Source organism: Eschrichtius robustus, chromosome 1 (genome assembly GCF_028021215.1).
Source record: "Eschrichtius robustus isolate mEscRob2 chromosome 1, mEscRob2.pri, whole genome shotgun sequence".
Taxonomy (NCBI): domain Eukaryota; kingdom Metazoa; phylum Chordata; class Mammalia; order Artiodactyla; family Eschrichtiidae; genus Eschrichtius; species Eschrichtius robustus.
Window position 1 is genome coordinate 41,106,887 of NC_090824.1, and position 14,493 is coordinate 41,121,379.

Here is a 14,493-nt window from a genome sequence, read left to right on the forward strand (position 1 = left end):
CATGTCAAAGCCCCCTGCAGAAACCACACACCAGGAGTAGATTGGTCAGTTAATAATGTATTCTACTATGACTATACTTTAGTCAGCTTAAGTGTTGCAACAAAGTGAAAAAATAAGTGGTTTCTTATTCAGAGTAGTGTTTTGTGTGTGTGTGTGTGTGTGTGTGTGTGTGTGTGTGTGTTTAAGGTATACCACTATATAACTATCTGACATTTGAGTCTCCATGGCAAAAACTCCCTTTACTCTCGGATATGTGTGGATGACCCTCAGGGTGGTAGGATGGATATAATAAAATATTAAAGAGGGTTTGGAGAACGTTCATGTTGCCAGAGAAAAAAAGGGAAATCCTCAAATATTATTTTTTATTGACCTGAAAGAGGTTGCTTCTGAATTTCTCCCATGTTGTCAGTGTTGTAAGAGTTGGTAACATGCTGAGTGTAAAGCACTGAAGGTGGGCAAGTATGGGAAAATGCGGCCCACAGCACTCCAGAGGGGCAGCAGAAGGAGTGAAAAGTCTGCAGGAACAGGTGCAGCTTAGGAGTGCTGAGAAAGGGGCACGAGAACAACTTCACAGCACCCATTTCAGGAATGATGTGGGCATAGCTGCTTTAATCGCCTCCTCTTCACCCCATTGGTGAGGGAGGGATTCCTACCCTGGGATTATGGGGGTGGCCGAACACCTAACGCCTGACACTGTACAGATGTGATGAACTGCAGTTCCTTAGTCATACATACTTAAAGCCTGGGGGCGGAGAACACTGTCTGCCGTGCAGGGCCGCACGGGGGTTGTACTTGAGGACACAGTGAGCAAGCAGGGGCTGTGGGAGGCAGGTTTTGTAGCATCAGGAGGGTGAGTTGCCCCCTGGTCCTGTGGGACAATGTGACTGGACTGGCTGTATAATTCTGTGAGCTGGCAGGGACTGAAACCTGCTACTCAGGGATAAGTAGGCACTGTGCCTGGTCCCTCTGATAAGGAGTGTTGTTTGGCTAGGAGGCTTTGTCCCCATGAATAGAGTAGTGACAGGAACTTGCAGTTAGGCCATCTGAGGACCGCTGGACTTTACAAGATATCAAGGCAGTATATAATATGGAGCCTAATTTCAAGCCTTACACCACAATAGCACTTCAGGACATTGGCTGATGGTGGATTCCAGTGGTTAGAAGGAGAGAAAATTCCAAGAGAGAAACTCAGGTCCTGGGCAGAAGTTACTTTATACCTTCAGAAATCGGGGATCTCAAAACAAAATGGCAGAAGAGAGACAAATTCTCAAGACAAGTTGGGAGAGGGGTGGAGTGTGGGCAAAATGGGTGACGGTGGTCAAAATGTACAAACTTCCAGTTATAAAATAAATAAGTCATAGGGATGTAATGTACAGCATGGTGACTATAGTTAATAACACTGTATTGAATAGTTGAAAGTTACTAAAAGAGTTGATCTTAAAAGTTCTCACAGGGCTTCCCTGGTGGCGCAGTGGTTGAGAGTCTGCCTGCCAATGCAGGGGACACGGGTTCGAGCCCTGGTCTGGGAAGATCCCACATACCGCGGAGCAACTGGGCCCGTGAGCCACAACTACTGAGCCTGCGCGTCTGGAGCCTGTGCTCCGCAACAAGAGAGGCCGCGATAGTGAGAGGTCCGCGCACTGCAATGAAGAGTGGCCCCCGCTCGCTGCAACTAGAGAAAGCCCTCGCACAGAAACGAAGACCCAACACAGCTAAAAATAAATAAATAAATTTATATTGAAAAAAAAAAGTTCTCATAAAAAGAAAAAAAAATTGTAACTATGTATGGTATGTGCGCATAGCTGGATGGTTGGATGGATGTTAACTGCAGATGGTCCTAGACTTACGATGGGGTTATGTCCCAATAAACCCACCATAAGCTGAAAATACCATAAGCCAAAAATGCATTTAATACACCTAACCTACCAAACACCGTAACTTAGCCTAGCCTAACTTAAATGTGCTCAGAACACTTAGCCTATAGTTGGGCAAAATCATCTAACACAAAGCCTATTTCATATTAAAGTATTGGATATCTCATGTAATTTATTGAATACTGTACTGAAAGTGAAAAACAGAATGGCTGTATGGGTGCAGAATGGTTTTAAGTGTACGGGTTGTTTACTCTCATGACCGTGTGGCTGACTGGGAGCTGAGGCTCAGCGCTGCCACTGCCCAGCATCACGGGAGAGGATCGTACTGCCTATTGCTAGCCCGGGAAAAGACCAAAATTCAAAATTCAAAGTACAGTTTCTACTGAATGCGTAATGCTTTCTCACCGTTGTAAAGTCGAAAAATTGTAAGTTGAACCATCATAAGTCAGGGACTGTCTGTAGACTTCGTGTGGTGATCATTTCACAACATATACAAATATTGAATCATTATGTTGTATACCTGAAACTAATATAATGTTGTATGTCAATTATATGTCAATTAAAAAACAAGAGAAGAAAGAGGGGAAAAAAAGTAGGTTGGGAGTCAGATGATTGAGCTAAGACGGATCCCACCCATGGTAGCAGTCAGGATACTGCTTATTGCCCCAAACCCGCACCCAGTGAATTGGGCAATGGAGACAGCGTCTGTCTGTAACTTAACCTACCTTCTACAAAAAGTATGTACTCTTCAGTCAACAATGTACATGCTGCACTGTGAGGAAAGGGGAAGAGAAAATGAATCCCATCAGCCTGGTCTCTAAAGACCCACATACCCTGCCACAGGTAATGGCAGCAATAGAAAGCAGCCAGCGAATTTCTAGGGGCTTCCCAGGGATGTTTTGTCATAGTTTGATGTAAGGTGCTGGGTGGTACTTTCCAAACAAGCCAGCCCTATCTTGGACACAGGGCTAGCAGCATAAAGTACAAGGTCCCACATTATTCAATATTTCATCAAGTATTTGATGAGCCCCTACCAAATACCCAGAATTCTGTATAGGACAGAATCCCTTTCCTCAAGGAGTTCCTAATCTTCTTGGGAAAATAACAGAATTTTATATGAAAAAGAAATGTAAGAAAGTGTATAAATATGTTCCAAGATGAAAAGAATGGAAAATATAGTATATTTTTCTTATAATTACAGTAGGCCCTCTGTATCTGCAAGTTCCACATCCACAGATTCAACCAACCACACTGATGGAAAACATTTAGAAATAAAAATTCCAGAAAGTTTTGAAAAATGAAATTTGAATTCGCCATACACTGGCAACTATTTACATAGCATTTACGTTGTACTTACAACTATTTACATAGCATTTGTATTGTATTAGGTATTATAAATAGAGATGATTTAAAGTATACAGGGTGATGTGTATAGGTTATTTACAAATACTATGTCATTTCATACAAGGGACTTGAGCATTCACAGATTTTCGTATCCACAGGGGTCCTGGAACCAATGCTCTGAGATACCAAGGGATGATTGTATATTGCTTATATTCTACACATTAACTTATTATACAAAACACATCATGTGGCAAGACACTTTCTTGACCTATGAGCTGAATCTCTCATGTACTCACAACCAATAACGGCTGAAGTTTCCTGTTGCTCTAGCACGTGTCCATTTTAGTCTAAGTACACATAGGCATGGTTAAGACAGGTACAGCAGAGAAGTCTCCTCACTCACTTCTCACTTAGCTCTGCATACACTGTTTGACAGCCCCTGAGCCTGGGGGCGTTCAATCTCTCCAGTCCATCAGCCAACCTTGCTGTGGCCATTCTCCTTGATCTCTCCCACCCCCACCCCAATGCTGCTCTTCGGAGATACCTGCGGACAACCATTAGAGGAATAAATGGACTTTGGGTCATTTGGAGGATAATTCAGTTAAATCTAAAAGGTCTAATCCAGTTGGAGACTTTCCTAATATATCTTTTCCCACTTCAACCAAACTCCTGTCCAAGGGTACAATTTGAATCCCACCGGGTAGGTTTCTGTCCTTGCCATCCATAGAACTTAATAATATCAATGTCAGCCCCAGAGAATTCTGCCCCAACTCTGGGTCAGTCTTGGTCCCTTGGCCACTGGTGGACAGTCACCTGTGAGGGTTTTAACTATACAGGCCGAGTTCCTGTCCCTGGAGTTGCTGATTGAGGAGACTGAGGCTTGCCTATGAAATCTCTATGTGTCAGGGTTGAGATGAAGAGCAGGCATCCACTTAATGGAAAGGGAAAACTTTAAACAATTATAACTGATTGATAATGTAATCCTTTCTGTGAACTCATTGTTACTGGATATTTTCCAGCAGAGGCCAAATTTATGAACAATTACTCCTCTTTGTTTATCATAAAACATAACTATACCCTAAAGCATCTTTCTACATTTCCTCATTAATCTGCCCAAGTGTCCTATGAGATAGGTGCCATTATTATTCTCATTTTGAAAATGAGAAAAGTGAGATGCAGGGAGTGTAAATGATTTGCCTAAGATCCAATAGTCAAGAAAAGATGACGGCAGGACTACCCTGAGGATTATTCCTGATCTATTACCCATGTGGTCTCAATTCTGAAGACATGCCCTGGCCCAGGAAGGTGGCTGACAGCCTAGGCCACTTGTCAGTTCATTCAGAGACCCTTAGATCTGACTGGAGATCGGAGTGGGAATGGCTGGGGTTACCAGAGCCAGAGACACACTGCTGCAGATTTTCTTTGCTAGTCCTTCCTGCTTATCTACCTCGGGCACTTGACTGCTTGGCAGTCACTGACAAAATGTTTGCTATCATTTATTAAGGGCTTACCATGTGCCCAGAACTTTGTGAACTGATTTATATGAGGTCACTTAATCATTACAACAATCCCAGCAGGAAGGTATTAGATCCACTTTACAGATGTGGAAACTGAGGCTGAATGTCTTACGCACGGTCACATAGCAAGGCCATGAATCAAACTCAGATGTATGTATGTTCAAAGCCTGTGCCCTACAGAAGGGTTGCTTTGGGGGCAGTGATGTTTTGAAGGGAAGGTAGGATCAAAAGGAATTAGTTGCACCCTTGGAGTCTCCCACTATCTCCCTGAGTAAGCCAGTGGGCATTTGCATGGTTAGCGCAAGGGAGTATCCTGAGGGATATTTCAGCCCCAAAGATGACATATCATTGGGGCATCTCCAACCAGAACAATTACCATATACAAGAGGCTCCAGGGTTCCTGGAACTCAGCTGGCTCTTAGGGCCACAGCAGGCACAAGATGCAATGTGCTGAAATGGAAAGAATAGTGTGTGTGAGTGTGTGTGCGTGTGTGTACTCATACACATGCACACATATGCATACAATTGTACGGTGTAGAGGATGTCAGGAGCATGGAGTTCTGGCCCCGCCCACCACTCTACATTTAAGAAAATCCAGAGAGGAAGTAGGGCAGACTTAGGGCTTTTTGAGGAGGGGCTTTTACTCTACAGATGAAGCAGGCCACCAGACTCTGAGATCTTCTAAAAAGCCTTGAAGCCAACTCCCCTCTCCTCACCCCCCAGTCTCAAGCACTCTTTGGAAGCTAAGAATCTCCTCGGGCCACATCCGTATCACCAACCCCTCTCTCTGTGAGCCCTGGAGCTTCCCAGAGCAGGTCTGGTGTCTGCAATGCTGGCATGGAGGCTCCTGGGAGGCCACAAGCTTATGCTCCTGGGGTGTTTAAAGGCCTCTTTCAGGGCTCAGAACGACAGGGAAATCAGGACCTCAAAAGGGCACTCTGGGCTTCCCTTCTCCACTTGGGAGTACAGCCTAGTTTACAGTATGAAGTGGAAAACTGTGTCCACTTTTGGTACTTAGAATTGTACTTCGAGTCCAGAAGGGTGGCTTATGGTGTCCTACTCCCATGCTTTCTCACACTGAATGTGACATCTGTGTCTGTCATCCTCCGGACACAGAACCCTTTGGGAACTAGGTGCTCTGGGAGGGAACGCATGATGTCACAGGCCTTCTGAGCAGGCAGTGGTCTTCAGAAGGATGTTAGTTTGCCACATGGTTTTGGACTCAGACAGACTTTGAGTTTAAGTCCAGATTCTGTCCCTGAGTAGCTCTTGGGAAGGTCACATGCTCCTCTGACCTTTGTTTCCTTTCCTGGAGAAAGGGGGCACTAATGCCTGCGGTGCAGCCCAGGACCTGGCAAATGCCCAAGGCAGCGGTGGTGTGATTTCAGCAGCACTGAGAAGGACCCTTGGGCCAAAACAAATCCTTCCCCAGCCAACTTCCTGACATGATCTGGCCTCTTCGCACCTCCTTAACCTCAGCCAGGAAGAAGGCTCTCACTCTGCTTCCTTGAATAGCACCGTGCTTTCTCCTGTTGCCCAGTATTTGTCCCTGTGTCCCCTCTTTCTAGAACATTGTCCCCCTCAAACTTCCTTCCCATCATCTGGTTAACACCTGCCTCCAGGTGTCCTCAGTCACCTGGAAGAGAACCTTTCAGGGCTGCCCTGGCCACGGCCATATCCTTGCTTGTGTGATTATTTTATTAATGTTTATTAATTAATTATACAACAAACTGTAGGGGAGACAAACTGATTAAAGAATATAAGCTTCATGAAGGTGACTATTTTACTCATTGGTGCCTGGCACACACAGGGCCTCAATAACTGTTTGTTGAAAGAATGAATGAATGAGAGATGCATTCATTTAACTTAAAGAAACATGTTTGTCACAGTGCTAGTGCCCCCTGAAAATGTTAAGTGATTCTGAGGGCACAAAGAGGTCCATGGTCAAATAAATTTGGGTAAAACACTTGTGGTAAAACAAAGTTAGACAGGTTCCTTCTCTGTGGGACTTCTCAATACCTTAATATGCTAATGTGGATTGTGAATTTCCAGTAGGAGGAGGGTCAAAACCGTACAAGCAGCCACATTTATCACTTACGCTTCATTGTGAATGAGTTTAATCAAAAGCTTGCCCACGGAGTGAGTAATGGGGAAGTAGAGATTGTGGGATCTGAAGGTGAGGAACTCTGCCAATCTCTAGCCTGCGCCCAAATCCAGAGTGCCTGGACTCCTGGGAGCAAAATCAAGTCGTCTGGTATAACCGAATTAGGTGGGCTGTTCCCAACTCACCCTCCACAACTGAATTTTGGCCCAGCAATCTCTACCTGGACCCTAGTTCTCTTTACTACTATTCTTACCAAAAGACGTCTTACGTCAGTGATGGAGGGATTTTATCTGTTTGTCATCTTCAATAAAAAGTGACTCTGGCAATGTGGTATAAGGTTGATGTGTCCTAAGAAACAGAACTGTTCTCTGTCTGGTTCTGTTTTCTTTTATTGCTTTTGAAATCCAGCATTCCTCTTTTCGTTGCTGGCTCAGGCTACAGGGCAGTACTGGTTTCGCTCAAGCGGAATATCTATTTGGAGTCGATTGAAAAAACAAAACTGGCTAAAAGAAGGGTCAGGCCAGTCCTAGAGATAATTACAATAGAAATAAAAGGATGACACATGAACTGGATGGGTATCCAAAACCTGGTTGGTTTCTATATTTCAAATACTGACTTCTGAGAAGCTGTGTTTGAATGTGAGCATGGAGCAAGGCCTGAAACCTCACAATGGATGCAGCATGTGAATGAGGTTGAATAGAACAGAGAGGGAATGTTGGCTCTGATCCCTGGTGCTTCCAAGATGTCCCCACAGTATCAGGGAGAGTGTTTACAGGCTGGGCAAAACTGCTAAGTAGGAAGAGTTTGTTACCATCCCTTCTTTCCCACATCCAGCTGGAGAACTCAGGCTGCTCCCTCACTAAAGGGGCTGTAGCTGCTTCCCACCTCAGCCTGCCCCAGCAGCTAACTTATTTCCATCCCATTAATTCAGTGTCCTGAATCTGCTTTTAAAACTAGTGCTTTAAACACATGACTTTCTCCTCCGAAAATATTTGAATTTTAACAAGAGTCTTCTGGCTGAAAATACGCGAGTCACTCTAGTGGGAAGCCAGGCAGCAGGATAGATACTTCAGGGAAGATTGTCCTCTAGTTCCCTTCAGGCCCTACACAGAGGCAGCTGTCTGCTCTGGCTTGTAGGACTGGTGCAGCTTCAGATCTTTGCTGTGCAGTAAAGGTAGGTTAAAGGGCAACAGGGCACCAAATGGAACCGAGAATAGCAAACAGCACATGGAGATGGTATTTTGTCCATGGATTGGGGATTACTATCCTAAGCTGCCAGGATTTTTCCAGTAGAGTTTTACACAATAAAATAAATGTGTTCGGCACTTTTAGTGTTTAAATAAACATGGAGGATTTATTTCTAGTCATAATGTAAATTGGTGATGTGGAAAGTTATGAAAAGAGAATGCATGCTAAAACTTCAGACCTCCTGGTTTCTGTCACCGCTCTGTGTGCTTAAACAACACTGATTTCTACATAAATAACTTACCTCTTATACAGTATTTGTATGAGAATTTACCCACCCCCCTTTTTCTTTAAAAAAAAAGCTGTTAATGTGAACCAAGGTTTATGGAAACTAACATAAGCAAACCAAGGGCAAAGTGCAATATATGTATAGATTTATTTTGTTTTTTTCCCCCGTTGAAGCTTTTGATTTCCTATATTTGTGTTTAAAACTACAATTGAACACTGTGACCCAAGAGATCCCTTCCTAAAATACACCCTGAAATAGTGTCTTTCCAAACTTTTTTGACTTTGACCTGAGATAATACATCTATTTTAGCTTATGATCCAACACACACACACACACAACTGAAATCAAAGTTTCATAAAACAAAATTTACTCTTATTATGTGCAATGTACTCTAGTATTTTCTATTTGCTTCTATTTATTTTTCTTTCTTCTTTTTTAAAAAATTGATATTACTAACCACCAGCAATTTGGGACCCACAGTTTGAAAAACACTGCCTTAGAGAAACTCTTGTGCACACATATAAAAATGTTCATAGCAACACTATTTGAAATAGCAAAAAAGTGGGAAAATGCATATGGCAAATGATCAAGATTGTGTATAGAGTAATGGCAGGGGTAGAACTTGGATTGCGATATTAGGAAAGGACTTTCTGAGGAAATGACATTTAAAATCAGACTAGAAGACAAAGCTTGGCAAAGAGTATCGTATACTGAGCAGGCATTGAATAAACAAAGATCTTGGCACCCTCAAGGAACTGAAGGAGGCTAATGTGGTTGTGTCAAGGAGAGAGCTGTGGACAGACACATGTGATGAGATTGGGATGGTAGGTTGGAGATAAATTATGCAATGCCTCGAAGGCAATATTAAAGATAGTGGATTTTTATCCAAGTGCAATGGGTTGCCATTGAAGGATTTAAACTGGGAAATGGCATGATCAAGTTTATCTTTTCAACCATTGCCCCACCTCTTGAGTGAAGAATGGTTTAGAGAAAGGATAGAGGAAAGTCAGTTAAGAAGCTATCGTTAAAGTCTTTGGTGGTTTGGTATGGATGAACTTATTCACAAAGCAGAAATAGAGACACAGATGTGGAGAACAAATATATGGATACCAAGGGGGGAAGGAGGGGGTGGGATGAATTGGGAGATTGGGATTGACATATATACACTACTATGTATAAAATAGATAACTAATGAGAACCTACTGTATAACACAGGGAACTCTACTCAATTATCTGTGGTGACCTAAATGGGAAAAGAAATCTAAAAAAGAGGGGATATATGTATACGTATAACCGATTCACTGTGCTGTACAGCAGAAACTAACACAACATAGTAAAGCAACTATACTCCAATAAAAATTAATTTAAAAAAGTCTTTGGTGGTTTGGATTGTGGCTAGAGTGGAAGCAGAGAGAAGTGGATACAGGGAATATTTTAGAGGTATAACATATAGGACTTGGAGATGCCTTATTTGGGATTGAAGTTGGGGTTGAGGGAGGGAGGTGAGATTGAAGATAAGGGCTATGTCAAGGATGACGCGCCCAGTGTTCTAGCAAGGACATCTGAGTAGGTGAATATGTCATTTATTGATGTAGAAGACCAAAGGGGGAGCACATCTGAGTGAGTCAAGATTAAGAGTTTGGTTTTGTAAATCTTAAAGTCTGAGGTGCTTGTGAGCTGTCCAGATAGAGAAATCAAGTTAGCAATGATCTATGCAAAGCTGGAGCTCAGCAAGTGGATCAGACTGAAGATATATTGCCAAAAATTTCATTCGGGTTTTCCCATAAGATGTTATGGAAAAAGCCGAACGAACTTTTTGGCCAACCCAATTCATTTGCGAGTTAGCAGCCTATACAGATCATTCTGGGATGACAGAGTAGAGAACAAGAAGAGGAGACAGCCCAGGATAGAGCCATGAGGAGTCCTGATGTTCAGAAGCAGCTTGAGAAGGAGGAATCAGAACAGGAGTCTGTGGAGCCAGAGCCACAGGCTTGGTAGTAAGCCAGGAGTGTGTGGTCTTGTAGGAGACAAAGAGAATAATTTAAGAATTGGTCAGTAATCAATAGCGTCAAATGCTGCTAAGAAGGTAAACATGATGAAATTGAGAAGCGTTAGATTTAGCAACACGAATGTCATGGTGACCTTAGCAAGAGATGTTTTCCTAGATTGGTGGGGTAGAAGAAAGAAAGGAAGGAGAGGAAGGAGAGTTAGTGAGTGTAGATAACTCTTGTGAACCTTGGCTGGCAAGGAGAGAAGAGTGATGGGAATACAGGCAGAGGAGAGTGTATAATCAAGGAAGGTATTTTTGTTTGTTGTTTGTTTGAGAGTGAAAGGTATAAGAGGATGTTTGAAAGCTGTTTGGAAGGTTTGGGTGGAGAATAAGAGGCTAAATATTCAAAATAGAGGATAACCACCAGAGCAACGTCCTCAGATGGAAGGCAAACCATGGGTGGCTGAATGGCTTTGGATCAGAAGAGGGCTGTTCTCCTCCATTGTGGCAAAAGGAGAGAGAGTGTGTGTGGGTCCAGGAAATTCTGTGGGATTGATGGTGGGGAGTTACTGTCTGATGAATGCAAAGTGAGTCAGTTTTGGATGGTTTGGCTGCAAGAAACAGAATATCCAACCAAAAGAGGCCTAAACAAATAAAGGTTTACTTTTCTCCCTTAATATAAAGTCCAGAACTGAACAGTTAGAATTGTTAGAATTGAATATCTTCATCTGAAATGATGAAGCCAGCTTTATATCCTACATTGCACTTAATGAACTTATTGTCCTACACTTGCATATAGGTAGAAATTCTACTTTTCAGAGTGCAGTTGAATGTACTTTGTGAAAATTTACAGAAAGTAAGAGAGAAAGAGGAGGGAAAGAGAGTGGGCCCTTGTAAATTCAGTCTCACAAAAGGATCATTAGTGATTGTTGTTAATAGGGCTGCCTGGAAATTGTGCCCCCTGGGGTTGGGCAATGTTGCAGCACTAGCTGTTAAGCGCATAGTAGAAACCACTATGAACCCCTGTAGGGATAGTTCAAAACATGGAAGAGGATGATAGGTATAAATAAACTAGCAAGGAAGTGTCTGTTGCTGACAGCCAGTAGGAGGTGTTCACTTAAGGAAAAATGAATGTGGATTTACAATATCCAATAATCTTTTGGTAAATATTACTGAAAATGTTTTCCTACTAGTCTGAATGAAAAAAAAATTAACTTTGATCCACGTTCTTTTTACTCTAAGTTCTATTGCTTACCTGCGGGAAGTCAGCATGGAACTTTTCACCTCTTCCTCCTTGAAATCCAACAAAATATGCAACTGAGGCACAATCATAGACACAGATAAAGGAAAGCATTCATCTGATACTTTCTCACTACCGTGAATGGTGAAGATTCATAGAGACAAGCTTTGATGCAGATTGGTATTTGCCAGCATGCTTTTTACAGCCTTGAATACATGAATTCCAAGATAGACAGAAATCCTGGAGCCTTGCCATGGATAAAATAAGGTACGCTGTATTCAACATTTCTTCCACATCGTTAAATGAAAATTGTCATTTCTCCCACTGCCACACTCTACAATGTATCTTAATTCAAAACATCCCAATGTAGGCCAAATGCCCCATTTCTAAAACTATGCTTCACTCTTAATGGAAATATGTTATAAAGACATGAATCCCTATTATGAGTTTATGGTGCCTTAATTAAAGAAAGCTTCTCTGATATCAATATTTCAAAATATCCCATGATTTAGTATGCCAGATTTTGTATCACTGTGTAATTCCCCACAGTAAGATTTTTTAAAGGTGAAACGTATAAATTTCTTCTGCAAAGTTGAAGAAGAGTATTGTGATACTAATCCAGATTGGTTTTGTGATTTTTATGACAATACTCAGTTGCTCAGGCATTGACACAGGAGGTGGATGATGGAGTTCATTCAGGACTGGGGTCAGATGCCGTGAAAGAAGAGGCCAAGTGATCCCAGCATATTTGCAATAGGATAATTGTAATGATGGCCCAGGAATCTAAGCTGGTATCGGGGTAGGGAGGGCAAAAGGGTATGATGAAAAAAAAAATAAAAAGATGAAAGGATCCATGGACTGAAAATGCTCGATGATGGGATTAACATATATACACTACTATATATAAAAGAGATAATCAGCAAGGACCTACTGTATAGCACAGGGAACTCAACTCAATATTCTGTAATGACCTATATGGGAAAAGAATCTGAAAAAGAATGGATATATGTATATGTATAACTGAACCACTTTGCTGTACACCTGAAACCAACACAACATTGTAAATCAACTATACCCCAATAAAAAATAAAAATTAAATTAATAAAAAGAGAAAAAGCTCAATGAGGCCAAGTAGGAAAGCTGGAAAGAGGAGGTTGTGGCTGAGAAATGGGATGTTAAAAGTTGTGATTTGTGAGGTGTTTCTGGTGGTATAAAGGAGCAGGGTGTGACCATGGGTGGCTGTGGAGGAATGGAGGAGATCATCAGGAATTAGGAGGTTAAGGAACTGAGATGCAAGGATATTGGATGGGTCATGCCCTTGCATAATGAGATCTTCAAGGGTAATGGTGGAAGCAACGTGGAGAGGAGGGCTGTAAACCAGTCCCTCAGTCAGTGTGAGCAGGAAGCAAAGGGGTGAGCAGCAGGTGGTTATTCCGAGGTGGGTGGGCATGGTGTAGTCTGTACAGGGTGAACCTTAGAGAAGAGCTTTTTATAAGAGCGTAGGTGGAGAGGAATAGTCTGAAAGTGGCTCTGGAGAGCAAGAAAGAGAACTTGTTCACTTCCCAACCCTAAGCCATATGGTGCTTACTGGATTTCATAAACTCTTTATATGCTAAACAGAATCCCACTTCCCTTCCTATAGATGAAGTACACTGTGATTGTAGCTCTCATGGGGCTAACCCTGAAACTTTTCATACCCAACACTGAGAAATAAAATCAAAGTGGAAAAGATGTTTTAAAATGTGCATTTTCCAAATGTAGAGAAACATATGGAAATGTAATGGACAGATGCTTGTTTTAGAGGGACAACACGAAGAAGTCTCTATATTTTTCAATTTTCAGTCACCTCTTTGGTATCCTTTTTTCCTGGATTTAGGTAAGACTTAAGCCTTCTCACTCAATGGAAAGATACTGAAATACAATTTATTTTCTTCAATTTCTGACAACAGAATATTTTTGGATTCAGTGGCCTGTACCTACTTCTTCCTGTACTTACATGAACACTTGGTGAATGCCAGGTACTATGCTAGGCACAGAGTCAGTGGTTAACAATACATAGTCCTCCCCTCAAGGAGCTTAATCTAATAAGAATGATAGTGTAGATTACCATAGATATCTCATTAATTTATTTATCCATCCACACATTGATTTATCCATCATTCATCCATTCAACCATTCATCAACAAACATTTATTAATCACCCAACTTGGGCATAGCACTACCTTAGCAACTTTGATCATTGTGCATCTACAGAGATCCACAAACTGTCACTGTGGGTCTGATCTGTAAAGATAATTTCTGGTATTCATTAAGGTAAAAAGCACATTTTATTAATACTTGACATTGGATAAAGAGCAGGTAGATGATCACAAAAATGCTCTAAGAGGCAGTATAATGTGGCTAAGAGCCTGGACCTTGAAGTCAGATGGATTTGGATTCAAATCTTCACGCAAGTTTAATCTCTATGCTCTTCAATTTCCTCATCTATAGATTGAGAATAATACCTATCTCACAGAGTTGTTGAAATTCAGTGAGATGATATCCATATAGTACTTAGCAAAAAAGTGCTTATTAAATGCCATGATGGCATCGAAAGGTCATTGAGGCAAATAGAAACAGACAAGACTGTATGGCAGTACTCCATCACTCCTTTCTTGTCTTTTTACTGTCAAATTCAGTAACAACCACTTTGAAAACAAAGCGTATGAAAACACACACATGCACACACACAATGCACATACACACAAATCTGTGAATCCACAGGTAGAGTGGAGAGCCCTGACAGCCCAACGGGTTCATGTAACCTCTCTGACAAAAGGCTTTTTCCATTTTACTAAGGGATGAGCTATTCAGAGCACCAGCAGTAAAATTCAGTTGTCTAACAAAATTAGAATTCCATTGGTGAGATGCTTTACCTGGGACTGAGAAAGCCGCCGGTTCACAGCCGGCA